The 22,922-nt window shown below is 43.8% G+C and overlaps 1 protein-coding gene and 2 long non-coding RNA genes across 3 annotated transcripts in view; 1 reads left to right on the top strand and 2 right to left on the bottom strand.

Moving 5' to 3' along the window:
* LOC115457780 overlaps positions 1 to 8,109 on the bottom strand; it is a 30,685-nt gene extending 22,576 nt beyond the window's left edge. The window contains exon 1 of the long non-coding RNA XR_003940000.1: positions 7,995 to 8,109. This is a non-coding gene — a long non-coding RNA (uncharacterized LOC115457780). The remainder of the gene's footprint in view (positions 1 to 7,994) is intronic.
* The window catches only part of LOC115457785, a 77,406-nt gene extending 68,680 nt beyond the window's left edge, over positions 1 to 8,726 (bottom strand). Inside the window, exons 1-2 of the long non-coding RNA XR_003940001.1 lie at positions 8,615 to 8,726; positions 8,252 to 8,305 (exon numbers count right to left, since the gene is read on the bottom strand). This is a non-coding gene — a long non-coding RNA (uncharacterized LOC115457785). The remainder of the gene's footprint in view (positions 1 to 8,251; positions 8,306 to 8,614) is intronic.
* A 9,850-nt stretch (positions 8,727 to 18,576) lies between these two features.
* Positions 18,577 to 22,922, top strand: part of TMEM266 (transmembrane protein 266) — a 252,753-nt gene continuing 248,407 nt past the window's right edge. Inside the window, exon 1 of the mRNA XM_030187354.1 lies at positions 18,577 to 18,762. The gene's annotated coding sequence lies outside the window, so the exon portion shown is untranslated. The remainder of the gene's footprint in view (positions 18,763 to 22,922) is intronic.

Genomic DNA, 22,922 nt, shown 5'->3' with positions numbered 1-22,922 from the left:
CAGCTTTGCATATCTCCTCAATCAAGGCTGACCTCATGTGGGCTACCAAAACAACCATGGCTCTGACATTTTGAGCCGTGACATGTCTCTCAAGAGTCAGCCCAGCCTGGGCATAAGTAAAGGAAATGCAATTTGCTAGCCAATTGGTTCATGTGTGCTTACAGATGGCTGTCCCTATCCTGTTGGGATCAAAAGAAACAAAAAGCTAGGTGGACTGTCTATGGGCTTTAGTCTGCTCCAGACAGAAGGCTAAGGCTTGCTTGCAGTCAGAGGTATGCAATGCACTTTCATAAGAATGGGCATGAGGTTTTGGGAAGAATGCTGGAAGAACGATCAACTGATTAAGATGGAACTCCAACACCACCTTAGGAAGGAACTTAAGATGTGTGTGGAGAACTATCCTGTTAAGATGAACTCTAGTGTAAGGTGGCTCAGCTACTAGGGCCTGGAGCTCACTAACTCTGCAAGCTGAAGTGACCGTCACCAAAAACAAGACCTTCCAGGTCAGGTAATTCAGATGACAGGAGTCTAGTGGCTCAAAAGGAGTTTTCATCAGCTGGATAAGGATGACATTGAGATCCCAGAAACTGTGGGAGGTTTGAGAAGGGGCTTCATCAACATCAAACCTCACATGAAGCGAACAACTAGAGGTGGTACAGAGATGGACTTGCTCTCCACTCAATGGTGATACGCACTAATTGCAGAGAGGTGAATCATAACACAGTTGGTATTTAAATCAGACTCGGAGAGGTGGAGGAGGTACTCAAGCAGTTTGAGTATTATCATTATTATTATTACATTTGTACCCCGTGCTTTCCCACACATAGCAGGCTCAATGCGGCTTACATAGTTAAAAAAAAACATACAAGTTCTGAAAGAAGAATATTACAAGCTGTAATAAACATTATAATGATAACGTTTTAAGAATAAAAGTTTTGGATATGGGAAGGTAAGAATAGGATAGGCAAAAGGAAAGGAGATTGGGAGGGGTATGGTATGGAAAGATGGAGAATAAAAGATTGGAGGATGAGTATGATAAGATTTGGGAGAAGGTCAGAGGTATAATCGGTGTCAGAATCAATGTCAGTGTCAGAGTAGGAGTAGGAGTAGTATAGGTGGGCTGATAGGATTAAGTTGGGTCGTTAGGGTAGACTTGTTTGAAAAGATGTGTCTTCAACATTTTCCTGAAGGGTAGATAGTCATTAATAGTTCAGATGGATCTAGGTAGAGCATTCCAAAGCTGACTACCCAAGAAGGAGAAAATGGATGCATAGTAGTTTTGTATTTAATTCCTTTACAGTTGGGAAGGTGTAAATTGAGGTAAGTACATGAGGACATTGATCTATTTCTGATTGGAAGGTCGATCAGGTCATTCATATAGCTAGGGGAATCTCCGTATATGATCTTATGAATCATTGTATGGACCTTGAAAAATATTCTCTCTTTAATGGGGAGCCAGTGAAGCTTCTTCTGAAGAGGTGATGCACTTTCACATCTAGATTTGCCAAAGATAAGTCTGGCTGCTGTGTTCTGGGCAGTCTGAAGTCTTTTCAGGACTTGGGTCTTACAGCAGTCTGCATGGGTAATAACTGTGGATTGTACCAGGTTCCGGAAGGTGTTCAAGGGAAGATATGATTTCACTCGTTTCAAAATCCACATCATATTGAACATTTTTTTCACAGTGAACTTAGCGTGGAGATCGAAAGATAAATGGCTATCTATCGTAACTCCTAGGATCTTAAGGCTGTTAGATATGGTGAGAATAACATCAGGGGTGTTGAGAGTAGTCGGGAGGAGTGGGGAATAATGTGATGAAAGGACTAAGCACTGTGTTTTTTCTTTATTCAATTTCATCTTAAAAGCATTAGCCCAGGAGGTTAGGGTGGTCATGCCAGTAGTAATTTTATCAGAAATTTCTGATAAATTGGATTTAAAGGGGATAAATATTGTGATGTCATCTGCATATATGAAAGGATTGAGACCGTGTTTGGTTAGTAACCTGGCCAAGGGGATCATCATAAGATTGAAGAGTATCGGGGAAAGTGGAGATCCTTGTGGTACCCCGCATTCTGATGACCATGGGGATGATATATTTGTGGTTCCTTTGACTTGGTGGGACCTTGAGGTGATGAAGCTTTTTATCCAGTTGATAATATTGCCACCAATCCCAAGTTTGTCCAGAATTTTAGTAAGGATAGTGTGATCAACCATATCAAAAGCGCTGGATAAGTTGAATTGTAAAAGGAGGATGTTGTTTCCATTTGCTATTTTTGTTGAATTTGGATATTAAGATGAGAAGGACCATTTCAGTACTGTGTGCAGAACGGAAGCCCGAATGTGACTCATGAAGAATGGAGAATTTCTGAATATATTCATTGAGTTGCGAGGTCACTCTATTTTCCATCAATTTAGTGATTAGAGGGATGGAGGCAATTGGACGGTAGTTGGTAATGTCGTTTGCTGGTTTCTTTGGGTTTTTTGGTATAGATGTTAATAATATATTGCATGTTTGGTGGGGAAGGAACCTCGTTGAAGTAGGAAGTTTATGTGAGTGGTGAGATCTGAAATAAAGCATGTTGGGGCACCTTTCAAAGGGTAATTGGGACAGGGGTCGAGGTGGCAGTGTGACTTGGCGAGTTTAGAGATGGTTTCGGTGACTTCTTCGGTGGTAAGGAGGGAAAAATTAGTCCAAGATCGGTCTACCGGTACTTCATCTGATCTAAGGTCCAGTTCGTCAAGAAAAGTGTCCATAGTAAGATTGTCTTGGGAAATCAATTTACGAAGATTGATGATTTTGTCACTGAAGAATTTCACTAACTGGTCAGCCGAAGGACGGTTTGAAGGTGATGTTGTTACTGGGTCTGTGTTTAAAAGATTTTTTATAAGTTGAAATTTGTTTTTATATATCTGTGCCAATCACTGTAATTTTTTTTGAGTATAATAGTCTGTTTTGGCACGTTTAATGGTGTATTTATAGTTCCTTTGTGATTGTTTCCAGAAATTAAAGGTGATGTTATCTTTAGATTTGCTCCATGCTTTTTCAAGTTTCCTGGTTTGAGATTTAAGGTTTTTCAGTAAAACACTAAACCAAGGTGATGGGTTCTGTTTACGTGAAGTCATGGAGTGTAGTGGTACAATTTCATCCAAAATCATTTCACATCTATTATCCCAGATTGTAAGGAAGAGATCTGAGTTAGGGTGTGCTGACCAGTTATTCACGTAGATGTGTTTCCAGAAACTATCATTGTCAATTCTTCCTCTGGCGAGGATCGTTTTAGGGTCATGTGGTTTGGACTGACCCTTTTTTCGCCATTGCAAGGTGAGGGATGCTTTGTAATGATCAGACCATGGTGTGGGAGACCAATCAATGTCAGATATAATGAAATTTTGGTCAGTGGAGAATTTATAAGAGATAATATCAAGTGAGTGACCCTTGGTGTGAGTGGGTTGCGGTGGAGGTAGGATGAGGTCACATAGATGAAGAAGATCCATGCATTCTCGGGTATGGGCAGACTTGGAGTCCTCTAGATGCAGGTTTAGATCGCCTAATAAGATTACATTGGGGTCATTGATGCATGAGTTAGATATGAAGTCCATGAAGGTAGAATTGTTGTGGTTCCAATTGCAGGGGGGTCTGTAAAATAGAATACAGGTCAGATGATCACATAGCCTGGGGCTGCAAGATAGCGGATTTAGGGCCTTGCCCTCAAACCAGATGGAAAACCTCCTCCATTTAAACATGTAACACCTCTTACTGGAATCTTTCCTGGAAGCCAACAAAATCTTGGAGACACTCTCAGGCTGCTGCAAGGAGGCAAACTCTACACTCTCAACAACCAGGCTGTGAGGCCAGGATCTGAAGATTGGGATGCAGAAGGGAAAAGAGTCCAACCTCTTCGAAGGGCAACTCCAGAAGTAGAGGGAACCAGATCTGACTCAGCCAGTAGGGAGCAATCAAGATTGTAGTTCCCTGATCTTGCTTGAGACACTCGTGGTGGACAGTTTGGAGGTGTTACTTGCCAATTGAGAGTGTACCATGCTCGGCACCAGTCTGAGATTAAAAGGGGGCCACCTTCTTTAGAAAAAAGATTCAGCTTCCCCCCTACTAGCCGGTCATCCAGAATGGATACTTTAACTGCAGCTAAACTCTCCTGAAGCTAGCCAAAAGTTCTCCTCTGCTTTTGCCTTGGAAGCAGAATGTGATTCCATCTATTTTATGTTCCATGTATGTTACCATGTATGTATGCACCTTAACGCAATACCAATTGTGATTCTGATACCCGGAAATGGCAACCGCCATTACGGCAAATGTAAGCCACATTGAGCCTGCAAAATGGTGGGAAAATGTGGGATACAAATGCTACAAATAAAATAAATAAATAAATAAAATTTTGTGAATGTTGTTGGCTAGGTCTGGGGCTGCTGTTGAGGACAGATGGAAGATATAAACCTAAGTTTTTGAGAGTAATAGGAACTTCTTTGTGACCCATTAATGAACCTCCTAGTAATGGAGGCTGCCGGAAGAGGGACTGGATCGTACTTGTATGCTTCTTGATGAGGTCAGCAACCTCCTCTACCTTATTCCCAAAAAGGTTGTCTCCCCGGCAAGGTAACATAGAGGCATATTTTCAAAGCACTTAGCCTTCCAAAGTTCCATATAAACCTATGGAACTTTGGAAGGCTAAGTGCTTTGAAAATATGCCTAATAGTAACATAGTAGATGATGGCAGAAAAAGACCTGCACGGTCCATCCAGTCTGCCCAACAAGATAAACTCATATGTGCTACTTTTTGTGTATACCCTACCTTGATTTGTACCTGTCCTCTTCAGGGCACAGACCGTATAAGTCTGCCCAGCACTATCCCTGCCTCCCAACCACCAGCCCCGGCACAGACCATATAAGTCTGCCCAGCAGTATCCCCGCCTCCCAACCACCAGCCCCGCCTCCCACCACCGGCTCTGCCACCCATCTGACAGCCTCTCCTGAACCACAGGCTCAAGGTCAGAGACATGCAGCCATGAGAGTCTGTGTACCCTGCACCCAAAGCGGAGAGTCTGGACACAATATCAAATGTATCATATTTGCTCTGGCCAAATATTTTTGGCACTCCTCTGGCCAAATATTTTTGGCACTCCATCTGCTTCTTGGCCAACTGGCAAAGCTCTGTAGCCTGCTCGTGTGGGAAAGTGTCTGCAAAGTCTAGTACACTACAAATCAAGGACTGCAAGTGTATGCTCATGTAGAGCTGGTAGTCCTGGATGAAGGAGACTAGCACTGAGGCCTTATATACCTTCCTCCCAAAAGAGTCTAAGGTCCAGGCATCTCTGCCTCGGAGCACCAAAGTATGAGACCTGGAACTCCTAGCCTTTTTGAGAGCGGATTCGACCACCAGGGAGTGGTGTGACAACTGGGCCTTCTCGAATTCGGGAGTCTTCTGGATCCAATACATAGAATCCACATTTATGGGTACCACTTGCAAAGAGAGAGGGGTCTCCCAGTTCTTCATCTGTGCACACCAAAGAATCTTGTGCAGAGAGACTGTCACATCGTCTCTAGGCAAATTAAAGGAAATGGCCTCCACCTTTTCCTTGACAAACCCAGTGGAGAGAGGCTCACGTGGAGACTTTCTTCTCTCATCAGGTGAAGAGAGGTCAGAGGGTATGCTATATGACCCCTCCTCCAAGAGATAGTTTAGCTCTTCCTCGGACTCCCATTTCTGGTCTGTATCAGACTCATTGAAATAGTCCTGGTGGGACTTCTGAAGTTGCACCTCTCTTGGCTGACTGGTCTAGGTGCTGAGATGCTTGCTCACGTCTCAACTTCGAGGGAGCTTCTTCTCCTGATCTTGAGTGTTGCTGTGCACAGAGAGGCACCGACACCAATTCCTCTCAAGGCAATGATGTTGGAGAACACTCCATAGGTGAGACATGGGCCTCAAGGTCAGAGTGGCTGAGTGCTGCAGCTGGCGCAAGCACCCTTGATGCAGTTGTAGCTGTAGCAGACCTGCACCTTCCTCAGTATGGCCTGGAACCGGTCATCGAGGAGAGGAATCAGTAAGGCTGGGGCTAGTGCCGGTGTGGAGAGAGCCTGAATTGTCGGTGCCAGATCAGAAGTGGGGTCCTGGCTGCACGGGTGCTGAGGAAACAGCACCAGGATAACAGGGGAGCAATCCTCATGGCACTGACGCTTCTCAGGTGCTGGCGATGCTGGTGTCCTGGAGCTCCCGGCACTGTGTGTTGAAGAGGACCAATGTCAATGCTTCATGCCTTCACCTGATGTCTGACATTGGGGTCCCTTGGGGCTGAGGATGACGTAGAATCCCACGTGTCCTTGGTGCCGGGTGCAATGCAGATCAATCCCATGGCCTGCTAGCAGTGCCTGACGCTAAGGGACGTGGGGACTTCCTTGATGTTGGCGCACTCCCAGTGTCAGATAGTACCCTGGCAGCCATCAAGGTCGATGCTTCTGATGCTGATGGACCAAGCTTTGAGGATCCAGAAAGATCCCTTTCGCAGGTCTAACGTGCATTCTGTGTTCTTTTCTGCATTTTTAAATGAACACAGTTAGATGGGTCATGGTCAGGCCCCAGGCATCCCACACACCAATTGTGTGGGTCAGAGCTAGAGATCACTGGGTGCAACTTTTGAAGCCACTGGAAGACTTCTGGGGCATGTCAAAAAGAACATTGGCTAAATCAAAAGGCTCAATGGTGAGGCCAAAAAAGGGGCTTTCCTCAAATTGAGCTCAGTGCTCCAGCCTAAGAGGGTCTTGGGAGCCGCAAAAAAATAAAGAAAATTAAAAGAGCAAAAAACTCTTAAAAAAAAAAAAAAAAAGAAAAGTACAAGGAAGGGAGGAGAACATAAATAGAAAAAATAATATTAAAAAATACCCACAAGGGAAGGCAGAGAAAAAAAAGCGCTGAGGAGATCACTGAAAAGCAACCTCCTAGCTCCACAGAAAAAAACGAGATTCAGGGTCCCGTGCTTGCGCATAGGTTGGGAAGGCACTCGCGCATGTGTGATGGAGCCACTGTCAAAAAGCCTCTAAAAGCTAAAGAATGCTGGGCAGCGTCTGCTCAGGCCCCATCAGTATGAGTCACCCATATGTAAGGATACCACTGTCCTGTTCGTCCTCAGAGAATAACCAATATTGTTGAGATACCTTAATATACCACTATTTTATTGTCTGCAAAATTTTGTAGGAGGAAAGCTCTTAGGACAAGGTGGACTGCCCATTTGAACGACAGGTCCACAGCAGTAGGGGGCCCAATCTGCCCTAGCTTCCATCTAATTTAATTACTTTTGATAGCTAGTTAGGGGCCCATGACCCTTATTGCCCAAGGGCCTGGATCACTGTTAGCCCACCCCTGCTCTTGGGGCTACTGTTCAGCATGTAATACTGCATTGTATTGCTTTTGTTTGTTTGTAGCTTCTGCTAAATGAAACTATGGGCCTGATTCATCAGACTTTCCTCTCATTCTTTGTCTATGAGGTTAACAAAAAAAAAAAAAAAAACATTGGTGAAGACCATAAGTTCTATAGCAGGGAATTCTAGTTCTGGAATTTTGTTTCCTGACATTCTAAAGTCAAGTACCAAGAAAACTAGCAACTGTTTCACCAAAACACAAAAGCACTGTATGATACAGAATTACCAAAAAAGAAGAAAAAGATAAAGAAAAAAAATTGTTGTTACTATTCAAAAGCAGAGAAAAGCTAAAATATGTTTGTTTGTTTTTTTACATTTTTTGTTCTTAAGCAATCTATATTGTTATATCAAACAAAATGAAATGAAGACTTCTGGCTGTTATTAGCAGTTTTACGTTATTTTGTGCCTTGCAACCACTTGGAATTTCCTTCTTGTCATCCACTGTCTTGTTTCTGCTGTCATTAAATTTTATGTTTTTCACGTAGGTTACATGCCTTGGTAGGAATAAAACGTTTAACACAGCAAACCTAAAAAGTACCTAATCAGCAGATGAAAAGTTTGTACTTACTGATTTCTTGAAACTTAAGCAGATACTCGTTTCCACAACAGGTTAATCCTTTAAACACAGAGGCAATGCAACAGCAATTTGAAATGGCTGCCTCCTGCATTACAGAAGTATTACATCAAATGATCTCCTCCCTAGGGCAGAGCTTCTCTTTCTCACCCCCCCCCCCCCCCCCTCTTTCTGTTCTGTTAAATTTGCATAACAAATAGACCTAAAAATAGTCATTTCCTAGTGGGCGCTCTCAAAATTGTTTGACTTACCTCAGTAGCGGTGCAGTGTCACCCTGGATCATGCATACTTGCTTGGATTATAACCTAGCACAAAACAGGAAAAAATAATCACATTTACATAGAGGCATATCAGGTGGCAAAGAAGTCAAGCCAGTACTTGGGAAAACGCCCCTTTTTGGCTGTAGAAGGCATGCTCACATGTCACTAGCTAGAATTACAACAGATAATCCACAAGAGAAAAAAGATTTATTACATTGTAAAAACAATATTCAAGGTACATGAAGCAAATAATTGCACTACATATGCAGTGTGGAACACTCCAGTAAAATGTCTAGGAGGATTGGGTGTGGAGCAAAGTATATTATACAATTTTAAAAGTTAAGTCTAAAGTACCCTTGCTAGCTTTCCCTTCAGAAATCAGACTGCGCTGGAATCCTTCACCGTCCTCCCCCACTCGGAGACAGTATGAAGGAATGTGACTTTATGGTTACATGCACATCACTTTGAAATTCTTGCATTTCTGTTAAAGGATTAAGAGGTGAAAAGTTAGTTTATCTGACTTTTAAAGCCTACAGGTCAATATCTAAACTCTGTGGTCAGTGGTTTATCAAACGCTGACTGCAGCTCTTAAATCATTCATGTATATTCAGAGGTGCAGACTATACATATAGGTGTACATACATTCCATCATGCTGAAGTTGATTACTAACACTTCATCACTGCATCAGTTCATCACGCGATTCTTCATTATGCAACACAGCACAAAACTTAACTTGTGTGAGAAAATATGTGCCATTTATCTGGCGCAAGAAAAAAATGTACTGTTTCAGAGATGGTTTCATTTTGTATAATAAATGGCTCCAAAAACAGCGTATAACATTAAGATCACTCAAGGCGTAGTACAGTAAGAATAGATCAAACATGAGCAACAGACAATTACAGCAGTAAAAATATTCAAAACAATACAAAAAAATGGCATGGTATACTATTTACAATGTCAACACAATACGTAATAGAACATTATAGGTGATAGCGAAGGGTAAAGCAAAGATGTAACATATAGAAGGGTAAGAAAGTAGGAAGAGTTAGAAAGTAAGGTGACTGATTTACAGAAAGTTGCACATGAGGTCAGAGAAATGGTTAAATGTTATCTTAGCTAGGGTAGGAGTGGATAAACATGTCCTCCTGCAGTATATGCAGCCTGAGTACTCCTTGTGTGTGTGAATGAGAAGAGTTAGTTACTTCTTCCAGTAAAGGCCTGATTGAAGAGCCAAGCTTTCACCTGCTTCCTGAAGTGCTAGAAAAACATGTAACACTTTATACTGTTTCCATTCCAGCAAACGTTTTGCCAGATGTTGCGTGTTTTCTGGCGCATGTGTTATGTGCTGTTTTGGAGTTGGTTTCATTATACATAAAGACAAATATGGGCTCTCCATTTACTAAGGTGCGCTAATGGATTTAGCGCAAACTAAATGCCATATAGCCCATCATATTCCTACGGGTTGCATGGCATTTAGCACACCTTAAACTCCAGTATTTAAAAGCCAGGAGAGGCTCCTGGCTGTTTAAATCGCTTGATCAAGGCTAACCGGCAATATTTAGCAGCACCTAACTGGCCAGTGCTGCTGAATATTGCTGCTACATGGCCAATCCCTAACTGGCGAGGTTAGGGGTGGGCCAGATGGAGCATTGCCCTAGCCACTTAGCGCCGATATTCAGACCACTTACCGGCTAGGTAAGCGCATAAAGTTAGGCTAGTAAAAGGCTGTCCTAGCTTTATGCACCAAGTTTAACCTTGTACCGGTCTGAATATCGGCTGATGCCCCGTTAAACTTACCTCAGATCTGTGGGCCTCTCCTCCTGATCCTTCCGCCCAATCCCTGAAGAAAATAGAAAGCTTTCCCAGCCCCCTATCTCCATAGGCCCCCTGGGCCTACCTGGAGATGTCCATGGTGGCCTAGGGGGAAATTGGGCAGGAGCAATGCCCACTTGCTCCTGCCCAGTGCTATCTCCTCTTGAAAAAGGCTGCCATGACCAATATGTCCTACAATTTATATTCTCGCTGTCTTTCAAACCCATAGTATCGGCGATCGGATTACTTTTAGAACTCTATCTGGATTTTGAATGATTCCTTTCTCAGTCTATTTGTACCAGATATCAGATCCTATGTCAGGGATTCCAGCCATATTATCAATCTTAAGAATTCAATGCAGACATCGACAACACCATTCTCATAATCTTTGACATAGAATCTCTCTGTACTAACATACCACAAGATAAAGCACTCAACATCTTGAAGAATACTCTGAACAGTAGAACCCATATCTTATGGATTCCTATTACTTGACTGAACTTGTATCCTTTGACCTCAAAGAAAATGAGTTTTGCTTTCAAGGTCAGTTTTACAAACTGGTTAAGGAAACCGCCATGGGTCCTATAATGGCACCACAGGTTGCTTCACTGTAGATTTGGAAGATCAATTCCTGAACACTCATCCCTTCCAATAAGTCTGATTTTGAAAAAGATACATCAGTGAAATTTTGGTGTTATGGAAAGGCCATGTCACACAGTTACATTCTTTCCATGAATGGATCAAGTCCAAGGACCCTAACCTCAAGTTTAGCCTGACATGATTCAGAAAGAATCCTATATCTGGACATCTTTATTATAAAAGAAAGATATGGCTTTACCACAGATAAAAAAATCAGTTTTTGCATTTCCAGAGCTTCCATACAAGGAGTTTAAAAGAAAACTTACCCTTCTGCCCATTCTTAAAGATTAGACATCTATATGGTAATTTTGAGAAATTTGATCATTAGGCCCAACCCATGGCACTATGATTCAGAATGAGGATACCAATCAGGTGTATCAAGAATGGTATTAAGAAAGCTATGGCCACCAACAGAGAAGGTCTTTTCATTAAGATGACTATGAGGCTCATTTTCAAAGCACTTAGACTTACAAAGTTCCATAAGTTACTATGCAACTTTGTAAGTCTAAGTGCTTTGAAAATATGTCTCAGTGTGTCCTCGGCTTGACCTTATATGCGCCCTCAAGTTCTCCAGTTTATCAAATGACATTAAGAGAATTATGAGAAAACTTTGGCACATATTAGAGAACCACAAATGTTTCAAGAACAAAAAAACTTGTCCTAGCATATTCTAGAGATCGAAACATCAAAGAAACTGTAGCACCGTCTGCCTACCTGCTCCAACACAGGATACAAGTAACCTATTGGGGCATCATCCATGTAACCCCTGCTCAATCTGCCCCTCTTCTCTTTCTGTAACTGAATCCATGCATCAGCAAGATTTACCCACTCAGGCATTTTTCCAACTGTAACACCACAAATGTGATATACATAATTGTCTGTCCTTATTCCCTCCTATACATTGTAAAAACCACAATGAACTTCAAAACCAGCATAATTGAACACAGGCATAATATACGAAACCACAACACTGGAGCACCATTAGTTGAACATAGTAACATAGTAGATGATGGCAGATAAATACCTGTATGGTCCATCCAGTCTACACAACACCATTCGTTTTCAGATCTGAAGTTTTTGTTGTTTAAAGTGATGAAATTATTGTAGCAAGAAGGGGAGATAGATTAAACATTACTCAGACAAAAGCAAAGCCTCATTTTTAAATTCAAAACCACTGCACCTGCTGGGTTGAATAATTAACTGAGGGGTCTTTTACAAAGGTGTGCTAGCATTTTTAATGTGCGCTAAATGCTAGAGATGCCCATATATTCTTATGGGCATCTCTAACGTTTAGTGCGTGCTAAAAACACTACCGTGCTTTTGTAAATGACCTCCTGGATCTGTCTGTATTTCTATAAGCATATTTTTATAAGTGTATTTTTATGTTTTTAATACACTGACCCTCCCGTTCACAAAGCATATTGGCAGCTGCTAGCACGGCTTTGTAAACAGGGGAGTTAGCAAATATACAATATACTTTTATACGTTTTCAGTTTCTCTATCATTCAAGTGATTTATTTTCATGTTTTAGATTCCTCTGATATATAAATGCAACAACCAAAACTAAATCAGAGACATACTTTTATGCACACAGATCATACGTGCCTTATTTATACACTAGAAGAATATTATATTAACACTATGCCTAAATGGTTCTAATACACAACAGAGCATCTGATGTTACACATATTTTTAACATGTTCTGTTTGGAGGGCGCACCTTCGCATATTTCCATAGATGCTTTCCATATTTATACGTAACAAAGATATTTTTCCTATTGCCTTTATTTTTTTTTGGTTTTGCTTCCATGACTACATCTAGTTTTAGTTTTAAATATTTAATATGCACACGTTGAGACACATCAGCATTCTGGCGCACTTTCTCCTTTTAAAGACCCTGCGCGAATACACAGTGTTTTTCTGAACATGTTTGAGCAACACTCATTGCTGATCAGAGTAAGTGTACTTTTATTTTCTTTTTTAAATATAAATTGCAAAGAGGGGCATAATCGAAAGGTCGTCCAAGTACGCATTAGGACGTCCTTACGAAAACGTCCAAAATCAGGCATGTATAATCGAAAAATAGTATGGGCGTTTTTCGATAATCGATTATCCCTGTTGCAAAACGACCAAACGAGGAGTGCATAAACGTTACTAAATAGGGCGCCCTAACACGTTTGATTATCGCAGCTGAAAACGACCAAATCAGAAAGTGTGTAAAAGAATGTACATAGTTGTACCGCAAGTACAGTGCATGCTGTTCTGGACATCCAGGTACGGGAAATATGAGGGACGTTCATACGCGTCAAATACAGGAAGATCATGCTGCTCCACCGAATATTCGTCATATGTGCCCTATCTGGATGTCCGGAACTGCATGCACTGTACCTACTGAACATGCAGCTATATGCATATTGTGTGTATGTGAAAAGGGTTGGGTGCTTCATACTCATCTATTGAAGGCAAGTTCCGGACGCATGAAGGGCCCGCACGCATAACAACCAGTCATGCACGTCAGGGACGTCTATGATTATGACGATGTCCACGTGCTGATAGGGCCATACATGGGATGGTAATCCATATATGGAGCTGTGCACGAAACGACGTCCGTCATGCAAGGGCGTCCATATAAAGCACTTGTTTTCCAACATCTATTCTCACTGAAAAAATGGCGCACCGACGTGAGCCAAACGTCAGCCATGCGGAGAGCCTGCTGCTGGTGCGGCTGTGCCTTAAGCAGCGGCACAGGCTCTTCATTACTCACCACCACCTGCCCCCCAGGATCCAGGCCATGAGAGCCTGGTCCCGCATCAGGGACAGGCTTGAAAGTGTCTGGCCCACACCCCCCCTCCTGTAACTACACATATAACAGCTCCGTCATCAATGTAACCAGTAACTGGAGTGTGCATACAAGGATAATGAGTAATATGGGTACATGCACAATCACTAATAAAATGTATGTACTTGAAAGGACGACCATTCCCACATCCCTACAATAATGTATTTCATTATTTAATTATTTCTTGCATTTGTACCCCACATTTTCCCACCCCTCTTTGCAGGCTCTATGTGGCTTACAACACATCATGAATAGTGGAAATGTTATTCTCCAAGTCTGCCTGTTACAGCCCGGTGCAAAAGACCCTGTCAGTCAACCCTCCTCCACACAGTCACTTCATAGCAAAGAAGGGAGACATAGTTCACAATGTAGGAAGCTCACAGATCACAGGGCTTCTGAGATAGCGAGGAATAAAGCCCTTCACATAAGAGACTCCTGGGCAAACACTGTACTGGGCTCCGGACAGGCAGCTGCAGCTCTCTGTGTCCTCCACAATATTCTCCAAATGTGCTGAAATCTTCACAGGAGCCCCCTGTCTCTCAGCAGCCCAGGAATCCCTCGTAACACAGATGTCCTGGCTCAGTGTTAGCTCACGCTGCTTCCCGCCTTCTCCTCAAGCGCAGCCTGTCCGACCCCCACCAGGTAGGAGAGAAGGAACTTTCATCTGCTGCTCTCTCCGCTCTCTGTCCCTTCTTCACAGCTCATTTATCCTCAGCTGCACAATCTCACACCTTCTCACCCTTCAATCCACACCTAATAGCCTGTCAGTGCCTGGGGAATCGCTGGATACCACATAGCCCCAACTGAGCCTCTTGTTTAAGCTTCCATTTTAGATGGTAACGTCACTTCCTCTCTCGAATAGTGGAAATATTATACCAATTAAATGTATAGCATACTTGATAACATGGTAATGATAACACATATAAAGTAGTTTAACAAGCATAACTTATAATGCATACAAATGGGACTCTCTGGCCTCATGGCCACCTCTATGGCACCATCTGCATAGGAGCCAACTCAGTGGCTGCTGTGGGTGCTTGAGCACCCCCAATATTGAATAAATTCCTTGTATGTGTCCAGGGAGGGGTGATCCCCACTGGGGTTAGCACCCCCAATAATTTAAAAAAGGTGGCTCCTATGAATCTGTACCAATGGAAGTGGTCCCCCCCCCCTGCAACAGTGTTGACCCTCTCTGCTATTTGAATGACAAATGAATGTGTGTGCAGAGGGCAAGGACCATCCCTTGACTCCTGCTCTACAAACTTATATCTTACAGACACTTCGGGGTTCGCCGGGACCTCGAGTCCCTGAGGAGGAGGTTCCGCCATGTGAGGCGGGAGAGCCCTGATCTCATCAGGGCAGTGCAACGGCACCTCAGGGCTCACCGTAAGTATTCAAAACAGGACACCTGTACTGATTTGTAAATATATTTATTGAATAATGCAAATGTCCTGTACAATATCAATTTCCATGTGGCTAATAGCCAACTACTAAGTAATAACATATCTGTCCCAGATCAAGGACGCAGGTTGCAGGTGCCCTCCCATGACTGTGGCTGCAACTTCCAACGACCACCACCCCCTCCGAGATGAATGAGATGACATGCTTCACTTTTCTCTCCCCCTTTCTGGGGTGGGTGGATAGTGTGTCCTGGTAGACCTGCCTGAGGCGCTACTTTTACTGGATGTCATGGCCTCCCTCACATAAACGTTATGTGCTAAACACCCTTCCCACCGCCCCCCCCCCCCATTAAAAACAACAAAAACTGGTCAGCAAACCCTCGTTGCATCTCACAATGCAAACATGCTGGTCAGCAATGAGTGTGTGTGGTCTGCCAACATGTCCTGTGTGTGCTGTGTCAGAGCAGCTTCCAGGGTTCCCTGTCATGTCATCTGATGCATCTTGGCCCCATGGGTATAGGCCACGCCTCACCACACCTTCCCCCCACCTCAGGCCACCCAGCTACTGCAGTATGCAAGCCATGTTGCATGTGCTGATCTCAACCACACTCTTTTTACATACACAGGGCTCCAGCACCATGTCGAGGCGGGGCTGCAGTTACATTTATCGGCCAATGCCACTTCGGAGCTGGGGTAGATTTTGTGGGTTAACGCAGTGCATTTTGGTGCACTGTTTCTTTTGGTTGGAAATAGCTAGTGACCTCATTTGCATTAGTTTCACTCCATTTACATGCTGCTTACCCTGATCTTCAGGCCCTTGCTGTTCCCTGCACTGGTACCAGTACTATTCCAGTGCTAATCGCCTTTAGCGCCAGTGTTAGGTTCTGTGAAAGTGAGCAAATTTGGAATTCCTATCATGATATTATGTCAGACACTTTGGTTTCAGCTGGCTTTTATCTTTTGTATTCAATCAAAATTCTGCCCCTCTTTTATCTAATCATTCCTTCCCACCAGCAAGTCTGTATTCTTCTAGCCTTAGTCAAATTGCTACTGGAGAATCTGCTTCGCTGGTGATTTGGTAGCACCCTTCTAAGTTCTTGGTCAGGACTAACTTATTCCGTATGAATTATGGAGACAGGGACAAAGAATGCATGACAATTTTGGCCAGGTGAGAGAGTAAAGGACCAACCAGAATGAAAGGTAAAGTGTAAAGAAAGGTGCAGGAGACGGAGAGAGATGCAGAAGAGGAACATGAGGTTAATGAAAAGAGGAAGAAATAAAAAATATAATACCAACTGCCAATCCACCTTTCTGGTTTATGTTCTACTATGTGACTGTCGAAAATTATATATAGGAAAAAAAAACTATCAGAAGTCTACATTTAAGAATTACAGAGCATCCAAGATGCAGAGTGTCAGGAGTGCTGGAAGTGAAAATTATTGCTGGACATACTTATATTAATATGAAACCAGCTTCTGACCTCTGAGAACCACCCCCTTCCTCAGGAAGCACTGAGGATGGCACCAAACGGTGGTCAGAGGCCTGATAGCCCTTTGGTTTCTCAATTACTCTTGATTAACATACCTTTTGTTCCATCTGGGAGCAGGGCTTCAGAGCAACCAAAGCCAGACAGTGAGGCTCCATGACTAGTAACTTCAAACAGGACAACCTGTGAAAGTTGTCACCTTTCCTGACTTCAGAAAGTATCTGGAGTTCTGTAAAGGAAATAACTGGGAAGGAGAGAAGTTATTTGATCTCTTTCTGCTCCTGTTCCCTCTCAGTTCTTATTAGGTATAAAGCAGAGCTCAGGGCACTACTTGGGGCGCTGTCTTTCTCTGTGCAACAGAGCACAGAGCTCTGCTTGGGGTCTACTGCTAACTCTCTCTGTGCAGGGCACTTCTCTGTGTCCAGGGCACTATCTCTCTCTCTCTCTCTCTCGGTCTCTGAGCCCGCAGGGCACGGGACTCTGCTGGGCTGCCTTTGTTTCTTCTTCTTCTTTCTCTGCACCAGGGGCGTATCTGAACTGCGGCGGTAGGGGGGGCCAGGGCCAGAGAGGGGGGGCACATTATAGCCGCCCCCCCCCCGCCGCCGCCATTGCCGATCCCCCTCCCCCCAGCCGCTGCCATTGCTAACCCTCCCCCTCCGTTGCTCGCCTACCTTCGCTGGCGGGGGACCCCAACCCCCGCCAGCCGAGGTCCGCGTCCTCCTGCCGCTGCCGGCTGCCTTTGGTCCTTTCATTCTTCCATTGAAGCTGGCGCCGACGAAAAAGTTTCTTTTGAATCTGACGTCGCTGCACGTTGCACGTTGTACGTGCAGGACGTCAGACTCAGAAACAATTTCTGAGTCTGACGTCCTGCACGTACAACGTGCAGCGACGTCAGACTCAAAAGAAACTTTCGTCGGCGCCAGCTTCAATGGAAGAATTAAAGGACCAAAGGCAGCCGGCAGCGGCAGGAGGACGCGGACCTCGGCTGGCGGGGGTTGGGGTCCCCCGCCAGCGAAGGTAGGCGAGCAACGGAGGGGGAGGGTTGGCAGCGGTAGGGGGGTCCAGGGCGAAATCTGCGGGGGCCCAGGCCCCTGAGGCCCCACGCAGATACGCCCCTGCTCTGCACACCTCCATCTTTAGCCACCAGAACACAGAGCTCTGGTGGCTGGCAGCTTCTCTCTCGTCCTTTCCCTCTGCACACATATATACCTCTTGCAGCACAACCCCAAGGCTTCTCCCTTCCTCTGAACAAACACCCTATCCTTTCTTTCTCTCCCTAAACACACACAGATACAGCCCTGTACCAGTTACCTGTACTAAGTGCTGTGAGCCAATACATATATGCAAATATAATATACTTTATATATCCAAATCCGTGTGGATTGCATATTCTTTGGGAACCCACTGCCTCTGTGAACTGAACCCCGGGACCACCCTAGACAATGATTGCTGACAGAGAGGACTAAGAAAAGAGGATAGGTGAAACCAAAGAGTCAAAAAGGGAGAATAACTACAAGGTAATGGATAGAAGGTGGTAGTTTTAAAATGGAACTGGTGGCAATGGAAGGGCAAATGGATCCAAGTGCCCAGAAATGGAAACACCTAATTGTTGACCCACCAGCCACCAATGGTCAGTAGCCAAGATGGAAGACTTGAGAATTTTGCATTACTGCTCTCAAGGTACCTACTTAAGTAAGTACAACAAACAGAATAGGGTAAAATTTGAATAGTCGGTTACCTTTAAGACAGGCTCCCGCTTTCCCACCATCTTAGATTATCCTGACCGTAACGAAAACCTATCCATATTAATTTTAAAACAAAGTTTCCCGGTTTTAAGTATGGTTAGTCTCGCATACTTTATCGCCTTTTATTTTCCACAACATTCTAGAAAAGAAATAAATTTCCAGCCTTTTTTAGCATCCTAGATCTCACTAATGAACGCGCAAAGAGCGGCGCTACAAATTTCTCTACTTCAATTGGCTCTTAGCTTTATAATAGGATACTGAATTCTCTTCTGATTGGCCGATGGGCTCTCTGTTCCTTCCCTAAGCCATTAAGCGGCGAGAGAGGTAGGTTACCTAGGTTACGGTGAGAGTACGGGATGGATTCATACAGTTGTCTAAATCTGAGGCTGCGGCGGTGTTGGGCGCGCAGTCGGGGTTAGTGTAATGGATACATGGTTACGGGCGTTCAGACCCTGCGATTGCGTGAGTGCGTTCCTTCGGCGTCTGTGAGGGGACACGCGTTATCCAGCGCTGCTCTGGGCGAGAACGGGAGGTGGGCGGTGCGGCCGCCACCGCAAAGGGAACCGACCCCTGCTGGGCAGGTATGTCTGTGTGGTTATCGGGGTTGGTTCGAGGCCTGAGTGTAAATGCCGGTATTCGCAAGTAACTGGGCTTCTGCGGCCCGTCATTAGTAACTGTGGAGTGTAGTAAGGAGGGTCTGGTTTGGGCTCGCACACGTATGTTGCCGTGCAGCATGCCTTGTCGATCTGTTCAGCTTTTCTCTTCCTCTTGCTTCTCTGGCACAGGTGCCCAATTGCCCATCCTTGCTTCTTCCCCTTACAAGTGATGCATTGCCATCTGCAGCTAGCGTGGACACATCAAATCCAGAAAATAATAATGCATTTAAAAGAGTGCATATAAATTTAAAATAGTGAGATCTGGTTGTGTGAAGGAACAAGACAGTTAGTGTTTTTTTTTCTTTAAATTTATTTCAGCCTTTTACCTTTAACTTCTTGTCCTTGGTTACTGAATTGGTTTTTCTTTCTGTTAAATCAGGGGAAAAAAGAGGCGTTTTGGAGGGCCTGGAAGGGGAGGAGTTATGCTTGTGATGCTAAAAGAAATTGATTTTCTTAATTCTGTAATTTGAGGGGGGGTCAGTGCTGTTAATCAAGGGCCATCCCCTCCACCTTCTCCCCACACCCCATGATATCCCTCCTGCCCAAAAGTACCTCCCCTACCCTCCTATTGGCCACCGGGGACTACCTTTCTTTAACACAGCTGTTTTGTCGGTTCAGGGCAGGAGCTATTTCCAGACACTAGCGCTGTTTGAGCCTAGTACCGTTAGAGGCAGGAGAGTGTGTGGGGATTGCTCCTGCCCTGCACCCACTAGACACCAGGGATTAAAAAGAGTAGGTCTGGGGGAGAGGGGCAAAGGGAGGGTGCAGGGTTGCTTTAGGGTGAAAGGGGTGTACTGGGGGGGGGGGGCTTTGTGGATCGGGGGATGTAAAGGATGCTTTGGGGTGGAGGGGAATGTAATGGAAGGAGGCAGGGATATTCTTGGGAGGGTTCTGGGGTGGAGGGATTGTACTGGGAGGGCTTTGGGGTGGAGGAGAATGTATCTAAGGAGCATGTGCTGGGAATCTTCTGAGCCAGGGTGAAGTCATTTGGGGAGGCTTGCAGGTAGGAGATGCCATTGACAGGAGAGGGGGCTGCTCCTGATTATGAGCTTTAGCCGCTTAAGAAGTGCTCAGGTGCTTTAGGTCATGACTTTGCAGCCCAATGCACCCCGGGCAGTGAAATAACTTTGCTTTTTAGATTGATCACAAGCAGCATTATTCTTGTATGGTGGGAGTGACTAATTTGTAAATTAAGGTGCTATAGAAACCTGACTTTCACTACAACTTAACTACTCCCCTTAGTCTCTACTCATAAATCCAATGTGAATGTTTATTTATTTTGTTTTGCAGGTATTCTGGGCTAAATCAATGACTAATACCGAAATAGAAAACATACTCATATGGGCATTTTTTATTCATATGGCGGTTTCATCAAAGTAACAATAAGATTCTTTAAAATCGATTGTGGTATTGGAAGATTGGAGGGTGGCCAGTGTAACACCGATATTTAAAAAAGGTTCCAGAGGAGATCCGAGAAATTATAGAGTGGTGAGCCTGACGTTGGTGCCGGGCAAAATGGTAGAGACTATTATAAAGAACAAAATTGCAGAGCATATTCAAAAGCATGGATTAATAAGACAAAGCCAGCATGGATTTAGTGAAGGGAAATCTTGCCTCACCAATCTATTGTATTTCTTTGAAGGGGTGAACAAGCATGTGGATAAAGGTGAGCCGGTTGATATTGTGTATCTGGATTTTCAGAAGGCATTTGCCAAAGTACCTAATGAAAGACTCCAGAGGAAATTGTAGAGTCATGGGATAGGAGGTAGTGTCCTATTGTGGATTAAAAACTGGTTAAAAGATAGAAAACAGAGAGTAGGGTTAAATGGTCTGTATGCTCAATGGAGAAGGATAGATAGTGAGGTTCATCTATACAAGCACTTGTGAACACTAGTCAATCATGAGCCCATCAAGACTGTTGTAGTATTTTACTTTTGCAAGGAGAAAACCCTCAGAAACCTATTGGATTTACATAAATCCTAGGTTTACGATGGCAGGACTTGTATGCCGTTAAGTTTCTATCACTGGGGAAAACTCCTTGTGTTTGCTTTTGCTTTTCAACGTGTTAGACTCAAAATGTCTCTCAAACCATCTATGTGTGCATCATAAATTTGGATAACACTCTGTGCAATAGCGCCAGGACAGAAAACGACTGTCGCACTTAGCGTAAAGTCCGATAGGGCCGCAGTTTCACCCATGTGGCTTCTTCAGGAACGTGCGTTGTCTATGGCTTATAGAAGTCTGTAAAGAACAAAATCAATTTGATCACAAAACATTTCTTTACCTAAGCTTTCTCTCTCTTACGTTGGTTCACTTACTTTCAGTAATTGTATTTCAAACAAAAAGGCACCAGCGCGTCACACACCGCCTTCTCCCCTTAAATAGGCTGCTCTGAACAGCTGATCTTAAAGAGATATGCCTGTATGATGTCTGCTAGTAGAATATGTGCCAATCTATTTTGCTGTTTAAACCCTCAGGTTCTAATGTATTCAATTTAAAGGTCCATTTTGCCTCCCTACGTTGTAATAACAGTGTTTTATTGCCTCCTCACTGGTTGCCCTCTACCTTATCTAGAATGCAGCATCTAAGGTCTTCAAAAGAATAATTCATATTAGTGCAGTGCTCTACTAATGGTTACATAAGTACATAAGTAATGCCACACTGGGAAAAGACCAAGGGTCCATCGAGCCCAGCATCCTGTCCACGACAGCGGCCAATCCAGGCCAAGGGCACTTGGCAAGCTTCCCAAACGTACAAACATTCTATACATGTTATTCCTGGAATTGTGGATTTTTCCCAAGTCCATTTAGTAGTGGTTTATGAACTTGTCCTTTAGGAAACCGTCTAACCCCTTTTTAAACTCTGCTAAGCTAACCGCCTTCACCACGTTCGCCGACAACGAATTCCAGAGTTTAATTATGCGTTGAGTGAAGAAACATTTTCTCCGATTTGTTTTAAATTTACTACACTGTAGTTTCATCGCATGCCCCCTAGTCCTAGTATTTTTGGAAAGCGTGAACAGACGCTTCACATCCACCTGTTCCACTCCACTCATTATTTTATATACCTCTATCATGTCTCCCCTCAGCCGTCTCTTCTCCAAGCTGAAAAGCCCTAGCCTCCTTAGTCTTTCTTCATAGGGAAGTCGTCCCATCTCCGCTATCATTTTAGTCACCCTTCGCTGTACCTTTTCCAATTCTACTATATCTTTCTTGAGATGCGGTGACCAGAATTGAACACAACCCAACAGTCTATTCGCTTTCCTAGCCACAGCAGCACACTGAACAGAAGGTTTCAGTGTATTATCGCCATTTTTTCTGCTGATATTAGATTTGTGCTCAAGCATTGTGGTTTTAAATGGTCTAGTTGTCATGCCCACGTAAAGTTGTAACAAGGGCATTGGCTGACATACACAACGTACTCTGTTCTGCAATTGGTGCAGTGAAATAGAGGGTATTCATGGTTGTTCCGGATGTCTTTAAAGACTTTTTGTCTGTATAGTGATTTTACAGATCTGGCACATGCCGCAGTTAAAGTGCCCCTGGAGCTTTTTATTGGCACCAGTTTGATGTTGGTAACCCTGCTGGGCATAATTCTTCTTTTAAATTTTTGTCTCTTGCAAATGATATCCTCAATTTAGCTTTTTGAAACAGAGGATTAATTTGCATGATCTCCCACCGTTTCTTCAATATTTTGGTGATCTCTGGACTTGATGCATTATATTTCATTACCATGGTGCATATGTCGCTGAATTTTTCTTTTTTGCTACAACGACAGGGAAGGTGTTCACCAAGTCCAGTAGGGAGACATATACAAGGTGATGTTGTGGTAGAATAAAGTACATGCGTTTCAGGTACTATGGGGATTCAAGAGAGGAAGGTTATATAGTGCCCAATATGATCTTTGCTTTTGCTGTGTTGCAGAGTTTAGGCATTTATGTTGGGTCAGTAGGGTATGCCTTTTTGAACAGGTTGGTTTTTAGTGATTTCCTGAAATGTAAATGGTCGTATATTGTTTTCACGGCTTTTGGCAGTGCGTTCCATAGTTGTGTGCTTATATAGGAGAAACTGGATGCATAGGCTACT

The sequence above is a fragment of the Microcaecilia unicolor genome, chromosome 1, assembly GCF_901765095.1.
Source record: "Microcaecilia unicolor chromosome 1, aMicUni1.1, whole genome shotgun sequence".
NCBI lineage: Eukaryota > Metazoa > Chordata > Amphibia > Gymnophiona > Siphonopidae > Microcaecilia > Microcaecilia unicolor.
This window is presented reverse-complemented; position numbering and strand designations above follow the sequence as displayed.